Source organism: Cryptomeria japonica, chromosome 1 (genome assembly GCF_030272615.1).
Source record: "Cryptomeria japonica chromosome 1, Sugi_1.0, whole genome shotgun sequence".
NCBI lineage: Eukaryota > Viridiplantae > Streptophyta > Pinopsida > Cupressales > Cupressaceae > Cryptomeria > Cryptomeria japonica.
This window is the reverse complement of record NC_081405.1, coordinates 591,321,898-591,332,670: the sequence shown is the minus strand read 5'-3', so window position 1 is coordinate 591,332,670 and position 10,773 is coordinate 591,321,898.

Here is a 10,773-nt window from a genome sequence, read left to right as displayed (position 1 = left end):
GAGGTGTCACGGAGTAGAAAACTCCTAACTTCTTTAAAAAAAAGTTGGGGTTCATATGATGGAGTAGGTAGATTTTATTGGAATGATAAAAATATTTGAAAGAATAACTATAATTACAATGTCTATGGATTCAACATCATGTTCCATTTAGGTCATCTATGTTATTGGAAATGGTAACACTTTTACAATTCCTTGACAAAGAGGTGGACGGAAGGAAATTCGCATGGTAATCAAACTGATATGCCTTAAACAATATGATCTTCTTTATTCACTTATGTTTTGTACACATTTGTAATTATCCCACTGAAAAGCTTCTAAATATTAGTTGTTGTTGTGGACTTCTTTGTGATAAGTGGATATTTATGAAAAGTCTATCATTGAACCTTGCTTATGTTGGCATTTGGCATAACTGATACAAATGAGGTGATGCACTTGAAGATGGATGACTGCACCAGTAAAGAATAGAAGTCTATTTGTGATGAAGAGATTGAGATTCTATGAATAGATGACATGATTAGTTATTTGTGTTGTCATTGATGACAACTGATGTCAACTGATGTTCATGATGTTTTGTCTTGTCATCTAAGTGATTTGGTTTACCAAAAGACAGGGTTTACCGGCAGAGAGCTAAGCTCTATGAAAATAGGACTTTAACCGGTAAAGTAGAGTTGTTTTGATTGGATCAGTCGATCAACGATGATTGGTGATTTGCAGTTTGGATGATGAACTTGTATCCTGGAAAGATGTATGTGACTAGAACCAAAACTTGTGATGATTACCAGAAGGCGTGTTTCAAATTTCTGATAAAGTTTTGCAAAGGTTTTAGTAGGGTTTAAAGACCGATGAAGAAATCATCAAACCAGTAATGATTTATGTTATGACGGTGATCGACGGTGAGTCTACATGAAGTTGGTAACACGACACAACCCGCATGAAAGATTTAATTGTTGCTTTGGTGCAATTCAAGGAAGATTTTCTTGGGAATCGACGAAACGCTTAGTAGAGTGTTTTGAGGATACAGATCAGATTTCCATGATGGGTTATGATCAACCAACGGTTGATATTGCATTGTAATTTGTTGTAATGATCTATGATGATCTCTTACGATTTGAATTGTAAATTCATGATGTAATTAGGTTTTGTGGCCGACCTAGTTGAGATGGCTATTTAGGATGACACAGTTGATGTTCATTGTGTCAGTGGTCTTAGAGATTGTGTTAAGTTGTCCAAGTGAGAGTGACGTGCATAGCTAGATCTGATCAAGCAAGCCGAGAAGTGCAAGTAATAGATCATTTTCTTACTGTTGTTCCCCAACAATTGTAGCAGGTTAAATCCCTTAACAAGGTAGGTCCTAACATGCCTTAAACATTTAAGTCCCCTAATAGGGCGGCTCTCAAAAAAGTGTTAAATCCTTTCATGAGGTCGATCCTAACATATCATCAAGCTCCTAACCGTGCTGCAAGGCAAATTCCCTAACCGGGTGACTCCTAACAGGGTCTGCTCCTAAACGAGCGTATTGTAAGCTCTTAGCAGGGCGTACTTCAAAAGAGTACAAATATTTGTGGGTGCCAACTCCCACTGTGGTTTTTCCTTATTTGGGTTTCCATGTCAAAAAATTATGGTGTTCATGTGTGAAATATTTTTCATGTGATGTTCTTGTTTATGTTTCATTTCATGCATTATTTCTGAGACGCCGATTATGATGTTTTATCAGAAGTTTATCAGAGGTTACCGACACTGATAAGAAGTTGTTTGAGAAAGTATTTGATCTTATTGTTAAGGTTAATGAGTTGGTAAATGATTAAGTTTATATGATTGCTTTGGTGGTGAAAGTATTGATAGTTGTGGTAGAGGGTATTAGATCTAATTAAAGAAGTTCAGATATTTTGGATCTGAGATAAGTTGGTTTTTGGAGTTAAAGTTTCAATTGGTCTTAATACTGATTCACCCCCCCCCCCCCCCCCCCCCTCTCGGTATCAATCGGATCCTCATAGGATTAACAACTTAGTATAGGTTATTTGGGTAGCATAATATCTTTTTTAGTTTGACTTGATATCAACAAACATTGTTGGATATTTATTTAGAAAAAAATAGATAAATCCCATTTTAAAGGGCCACCTCTATAATTCTTCCCACCATAATAAATTATATTTATGAATGTTGATTATTGATGCAACTTAGAAGTTACTTTCTAATTTGTTGCTTTATCTAGATTGTGAAAATCCATTTTCTAAAATGTGATATTGTTCTCTTCATTCTCATCAATTTTTAATAGCTTTTGTCTGTTCTACTATTCAAGATTAAATGTTAACACATTTTACATTTTTACACACATTTTAATAAAAGCATCTTTTACAAAACCTTTTAATAAACATTTAAAATTTATAATATTGTTTTAAAGCCTCCACTCTTTTATTTAACTAGAAAAAATTCAATAATTTATTAGTGACAAGATGCAATTTTTTATATTAGTTGACATACCTTTCTTCCCCATTCTACATTAGCCTATGTATATTGAATCTCCAATGATAATGCTTATTCATTCTATGCATTGAAATACAAACAACCACTACATGGTAGGGGAAACACTTCCTTTTATTTACTTTCATCAATATTTTATAGATGCTCTTACTTTTCTCAATAATATAGAAACTAGCTAATTTTGAAAATTTTATGTATCTTTGTCCAATATAATGCATGCGAAGCTTTGGCAGTTTACCTTTTAGGCTAGTAATCTATCTTTTTGATTTCAAAGACAAGCGACAATGCCATGATTTCTAAACAATGGACCATGATTACTTTTGACAATTTCACGTATTATTTGATTCTAATATTTTTGTGTTTCTAGGGTAATCCCTAGAGTAGAATTGCTAAATATTTAAAATGTGAGTTTGAAACATATAAATAGATGTTAAATTTATTAATTTCATAAATAATATTTTTTCAACTTTAAAAAGAAAACAAATTTATTTGTGAAAGATTTAATTGATAAATATATAACAATAATAAATTATTAATTTATATTTGAACTGTTTATGCATTTCTTTATATCATCATGATATTTAAGTAATTTAAGGTTTTCATCTAACTATGCAAATATGCACATTTGGCATTTAATGTACATATTACATATAAAATCAACATTTTTTAAAGCAACAATGGTAACATGGGTTGCAATAGACAATACTTAGATGTAGATATGGATGCATGATGTATGGTGGACACTAAAGTATGTGGCCAACTAGATCATGGTATACGTTACAAGGAAGAATACTATTTTTGTTCCTCGTGGATTGTTATTTGTCATCATCTCTAACTACGATACAATCAAGATTTTCTTTATATTAGACTTTGTTGGATATATTTTGTAGTGCTCGCTCTCTTTTTGGTTTTCCAGACTCTAAGGTTTTGAGTTTCTTTTGGGCTAGACCCTATTTTGTGTTGGTTTGGTTTTGACACTTGATATGATGCACTTTATGTCACCTAGATTTATATGTGGTTATCTATGACTCATGCTTTATGGATCAATGGATGATAATTTACATGATGATGGCTATGATGTGATTATATGATGTTATTTATGTTCAATTAGTCAGATGATTACTTGAGATGGATTATATATGAGTTTTGCTATGAATTAATCATTATGCTTATCAATGTTTACTTGATCTGATGTATACTGATTTCTATCTTTGATGTGCTCGGGTGAAAGGGAAAAGTGTCACACTACTCTTTACGAGTAAACTATGTCGTTTCCATTCCCTTTTCACAGTATGATGTTATTTGGTTATATGCATATATTCAACAACATGTTTATACAGTTGCAGGTACCGAGCATCAACTCCACCTAAATCTTCAGGTCTGAGCATGCTTTATGACCTAATGGATATGTTGAAATTGAGAGTTATCAGTGTGACCATCGTTCCTGTGGGAACGAGATTCTAGTCAGGTATCCTTGTGTTTTGTTGGTAGTCATGTGGTTGTTTGGTCATGTCAGTTGTTCGTCTTGTAAGTCTTTCATGTTTTTGTTAGTATGCAGTTCATAATTTGAGAATGTAGTTTAATGTTTAATTAATGTTGATGTTTCAAGAGAAAATTAATATTAATACATGAATCAAATTAATGTATTAATGTTAACTACTAAATTGAAATTTAATATAGTGTTAAATTAAATTAATTAAATGAACTAAATGGTTTAATCATTTTATTCATTCAAAAAAATAATAATAAATGAGAATAAATTTTATATGAGAATTAAATATTTAAATTGGTATTTTTATGTTCTCAAGAAATTAATAAAAAAAAATCATTTAAAATAAAAGTAGTGGTGAAGGGGAGTTATGAAAAACTGTTATTCGGGGAATTTTGGGGGGAGTGGGAGAATCTTGTATGTTTTTTTTTATGGGAGAGTTTCTTTTTCAAAAAGGCATCTTTGTGTTTTCGAAAAAGCGAGAGGGAAGAATTATTTCCGTGAAATTTTTCTTAAAAAAATTGGTGGAGGCTCTAAAAATGAATTGTGGAATTTTGGGGTTTTGATTTTGAGGCTGTGTTTTGATTAGAAGGAATTGAAGGTCTCTCGATTCAAGTGCACTAGAGATATTTGTGAATTGCTCTGCAACACCAAGAATTTTCTCCATTGAACGTAGGACTCCAGGTGGGAGTTGTTCTTTGGCTTTGCTTATCTTTTGTAGATTAATATGGTTAATATTTTCAATAGGATTATGATTTAATCATTCATTTCTCCTCTCTTTGTTTTCCTCAATGCTTTGCTTTAGCCGGGTTTGAATTTTTTTTTATTGTTTTGCAAAGCCATGCCTGTGTTTGGCAAATCTTGTGATTTACATTTTATGTCATACTGTAGAGTGTTATGTTGTGTAAGTCTAGATTTATGCACTTAGCTTTGGAAATCTTGTCAATTGTTCCTCCTAGATCTACATTATTTCTTTCCTCCTTTCATTTGCCCATGCAATAGTCTTCCTGCAATTTGGGCCTAAATAGGGGCATTGCCTATATTAGAAGGACTTAAATAATAAGACGTACCCTGCAAATGCTAGATGTCATCGGAAAGCATTTATTCAAATGTGTTTACTTCCCGTTATTTGTTCTGCTTATGTTCACTTTATTATCTGATTATTATAATCAGTATTTATTCATTCATTCTTACTGATGAAATTTTACTTCTCATTTATATTTGATATGCTTGGTTCACTATCTTAAACAATATTTAAGATTGGTATTCATGCATTCTTTAAGCTTGCTTATGAACCCCCTATTAATCCTATGAGGATCCAATTAATACTAAGAGGGGGGTGAATCAATATTAAGAATTTAACTCCAAAAACAAACTTGTATCAGATCTGAAACCATTTAACAAATATCTCAACTTCTGTAATAAGATCTAATACCCTCTATATCAAATTTGCTTAACACATTAATCAAATCATTTACCACAACTATGAATACTTTCACCACCAAAGAAATCATATAAACTTTTTCAACTTATTAACCTTATCGATCAAATCAAGAACTTTCTCAAACAACTTATTATCAATACTGGTGACCTCTAATAAACTTCTGATAAAACATCATAACCGATGTCTCAAAAATAATGCATGAAATAAACAAGAACATCACATGAAAAACATTCCACAGATGAGAACCATAATTTTTTGACGTGGAAACCAAAATAGGGAAAAACCATAGTGGGAGTTGGCACCCACAAATATTTGTACTCTTTCAAAGTATGCCCTATTAGGAGATTACAATATGCCCAGTAAGGAGAAGACCTTATTAGGAGTCACCCAGTTAGGGGATTTGCCTTGCAGCTTGGTTAGGAGCTTGATGATCTGTTAGGATCAACCTCGTGAGAGGATTTAACACTCTTTTGAGAGCTGCCTTGTTAGGGGACTTAAATGTTTAAGGTGTGTTAGGACCTACCTGATTAAGGGATTTAACTTGATGCAACTGTTAGGGACCAACATTAAGAAAATGATATGTTTACTTGCACTTCTCTGCTTGCTTGATCAAATCCAATTATGCACAATACTCTGCAACTCTCAGGAAGATCTCACACTTCACTTGAACGGCTTAACACAATCTCTAAGACCACCAACATAATAAACATCAACTGTGTCATCCTAAATAGCCATCTCAACTAGGTCGGCCACAAAACCCTAATTACATCATGAATTTATAATTCAAATAATAAGAGATCATCATAGATCGTTATACAGATCATTACAAAAAATTACAATGCAATATCAACCGTTGGTTGATCATAACCCATCATGGAAATCCGATCTGTATCCTCAAAACACTCTACTAAGCATTTCGTTGATTCCCAAGAAAATCTTCCTTGAATCATGTCAAAACAATAATTAAATATTTCACACGGGTTGTGTTGTGTTACCAACTTCATGTAGACTCGTCGTCAATCATTATCATAACAAAAATCATTACAGGTTTGATGATTTCTTCACCGGTCTTTAAACCCTACTAAAACCTTAGCAAAACTTCATCAGAAATTTCAAACACGCCTTATGGTAATCTCCACAAGTTCCATTTCTAGTCAGATGCTCCTTTCCATGATACAAGAACTTTTACCATCCAAACTGCAAATCACCAATCATCGTTGATCAAACGATCCAATCAAAACAACTCTTCTTTACTGGTTAAAGTCCTATTTCACAGACTTTAGTTCACTGTCGGTAAACCTTGTCTTTCGGTAAGCCAAATCACTTAGATGACAAAACAAAACATCAGGAACATAAATTGACATCAATGACAACACAAATAACCGATCATGTCATCTATTCATAGAATCTCAATCTCTTCATCACAAATAGACTTCTATCCTTTACCGGTGCAGTCATCCATCTTCAACTGCATCACCTCATATGTATCAGTTATGCCAAATCCCAACAATATCCCCCTTTGGCATTTATGGCAACACTAATCAGATATACAATCAAAGTATCATCATCATCTACAACTTGCTTGCTGATATCACATCATCTGTCGGTTCTCCTCCTTTTGTCATCTCCCCCTTAACCAAGGCTTCTCTCAATCTGATCTTCAACTTCTCTTATATCTTGCATATCTGATTTCTATTCTTTTCTTCTCCCCCTTTGACATTAATGCCAAATATGTAAATGCATCACTTGACTTCAATTTTGTTGCTGCCTCTTCCATCATCTCTGCTACTCAAATTAGAAAAATTATAACAAAGCATTAAATAAGAACTTTACATCAGACTTGCTCTCCAAAGAAGTAGCATGTACCTTCGTCAATCCTTAGTGAAAAATAAACATGATATCCATAGGATTGATGGATCTCCATAATTCTAGTTCTTCTAGTATAGGGGTCTAACCTCTAGTTTACCTCTGAGAAACTCAAAGGTAGCCTTCGGTAAGGGATTAGTAAAGATATCAGCTAACTGATCTTTACTCTTCACATATTTCATCTTCACTTCCTTCTCTTGAACTCTTTCCCTTAGGAAATGATACTTTAATGAAGTAGAATATTCTTAGAAATGTTTATTTCACTTGTATTATCACAATAGATAGTCACCAGTTCTGACATATCTATCTTGAATTCTTATAGAACATGTCTCATCCATATTGTCTACGTACAATTTATAGTTGCAACTATGTACTCAACTTCATCTATAGATTGAGAAATACAAGTTTGTTTCTTTCTTGTCCATGCCACTAATCTTCCTCCAAGTAGAAAAGCTCCACCGGTTGTGCTTTTACGATCATCCACATTACCTGCCCAATCAACATCAGTAAAGACATCCAAAGTAAAATCTCCTTTATAGGGATACCATAAACCATAGTCTACTGTGCCTTTGAGATACCGAAAAATTCTCTTCATGGCCACCATGTGACTTTCTTTAGGCTTTTTTTGAAACCTAGCCACTAATCCAACAACGTGAGCAATGTCTGATCTGCTATGGACAATATAGTGTACCTTGCCAATCATAGATTTGTACTCTTTTTCACTAACAACGGGAGAATCATCTTCCTTTAACAACTTGCAACCAATCACCATTGGTGTCCCTACCGACTTGTAGTATTCCATTCTGAAAGTATTCAACACCTCTTTGATATACTTGGTCTGACAAGTAATGATACCACCATCCATTTGTTGAACCTGTAAGCCAATAAAGAACTTAATTTCACCGATTAGAGACATTTTGAATTCCTTTTTCATTATATTAGAAAATTCCATACACATATCATCATTGCCACCAAAAAATATCTCATCAACAAACACTTCTGCTATTAGCATCTTGTCTCCATCAGTCTTCAAATAAATGTTGCTATCCTCACTGGTACGTTGGAATCCAATTTTGATCAAATGTGCATGTAATCTCTCATACCATGCTCTCGATGCCTACTTTAGACCATATAGTGCTTTGTGCAATTTACACACCATGTCTTTATCATCAGTCAAGGAAAATCCATTTGGTTATTCAATGTATACTTCTTCTTCTAGAATCCCATTTAGAAAGGTTGACTTAACATCCATTTGGTAGACTTTGAATCCCTTATATGCAACAAATGCCAGTAGCATTCTTACTCCTTCTAATCTAGAAATGGGTGCAAATTTTTCACCATAATCCTCACTTTCCCCTTGAGCATACCCTTTGCAAACTAACATTTCCTTGTTTCTTACAATCCTTCCTTCTTCATCTAATTTATTCCTAAAGACCCATTTTGTTCCAATCACATTCTTATCCTTCGGTCTAGGAACAAGTGACCATGTGTGATTCTTCTTAATTTCATCTAATTCTTCATTCATTTCTTTAACCCAATTATCATCCTTTAGTGCTTCCTTAATTGTCTTGGGTTCAATTGTAGATATCAAACATGAGTTCTCTCTGATCTTTCTCCTGGTTTGCACACCTGCATTCTTATCACCAATTATCTTCTCTTGTGAATGATTCAATCTGACATATCTAGGTATTGCTTATGTCAGTTCTACATCTTCTTCATCAGGTTCTTCATTTTCTTCCTCATTGTCATCGCTTATCAGTTGAGCACCTAGTTATGCATTTAACGGTTCTTCGTTATTCTTTGCTTCTGGTTCAATGATCACAAAATTTTCCTCATTATCATCCTTTTCAGGTTTTGATCTTCTTGTACCTTCAGACTTCTCAGATAGATCATTAAATTTTACATTAGCACTTTCAACAATTTTCTTAGTTCTCTTATTGTAACATTTATATGTTTTACACTTAGAAGAGTAACCAAGAAAAATTCCCTCATCAGATTTTGCATCAAACTTCTCGGTGTAGTTATCTCTCTTGATAAAACATTGACTTCCAAAGATTTTAAAATAACTAACACAAGGATTTTTTCCATACCATAGCTCATAGGGTGTCTAATTGTTACCTCTCTTTACCAATACCTGGTTTAAAGTGTTTACAACAGTAATGACCACTTCTCTCCAAATATTTTGGATACATTACCCTATAATAACATGGTTCTCGTAGCTTCAACTATTGTTATGTTCATCCTTTCTTCTATGCCATTATGTTGTGGTGTCCTCGGAGCTGACATCTGTCTCTTTATACCCTATTCATCACAATACTTAAAAAATTCATCAGATGTGAATTCACCTCCTCGGTCTGATCTTAAATGCTTCAAGTTTTTACCAATTTCCTTCTCAACCAGAGCTTTAAATGATTTAAATTTATTAAATGCTTCTAATTTCTCTCTCAAAAATGTTACCCACATCATTTTAGAATAGTCATTGGTGAAGATCATGAAATACCTATCACCATAGTAACTCTTTGTTCTCATAGGGCCACATAGATCAGCATGTACCGAATCTAAAACATTCTCAGAAATACCATTCTTGCTCTTGAAAGAAATAGAGGTCATCTTATCGATTTGACAATCTTTGCATATCACACTATTCGATTTGACAAGTTGGGGTAATCCTCTTACAACACTTGACTTGCTTATCTTAACCAAATTATCAAAATTAACATGAAACCATCTTTTATACCATAACCATCTGTCTTCCATTCTTGCAACTAGACAATTATTAATATTACTATTCAAATGGAATAAGTTACCTCTAATTTGCTTCCCAGTAGCAATCAGTTCACCATTACCTCCAATAATTCTGCAGACCCCACTCTTAAACTCAAGATAATAACCTTTATCATTGAGCTGACCAACACTTAAAATATTATGCTTAAGACCATCAAACTAAAATACATCATCAACATTACTCTTCCCATTTAGAGAGATAAAACCTTTGTCTTTCATCATGTAGGGAGAGTTATTTCCAAATCTAACAACGCCTCCATCAAATTCATTAAAGGTTATGAACTTACTTTTATCTCTGGTCATGTGGTGTGAGCAGCCACTATCTATAATCCATTCATCATTATTCTCCATATGAGATACTAGTGCCTTTTCATCCAACAGTTCCTCCTTCACGGCTACAAACACAATTTCTTCATTGTCATCTTCTTCTTCTGACTCCTTATCGGTCACACCTTCATCTACTACAACATAACAATGTTTCTTGCCCTTTCCTTTGAATCTTCTAAAATTCTCTTTCTTATCGGTGTTAGGGTAGTTAGCAAAAATATGACCAATTTTATTATAAGAGAAACAATTCAAAGGTAGCTTTCCTTTATACTTACCAGTGCCTCTTGGAAATCTCTTTGCTAACAATGCCTCAAGTTCCATCACTTGATCTTTATTGTCTTCATTTCCCCGGTTACTTCCATGACTTGTCCTGCACTCATGA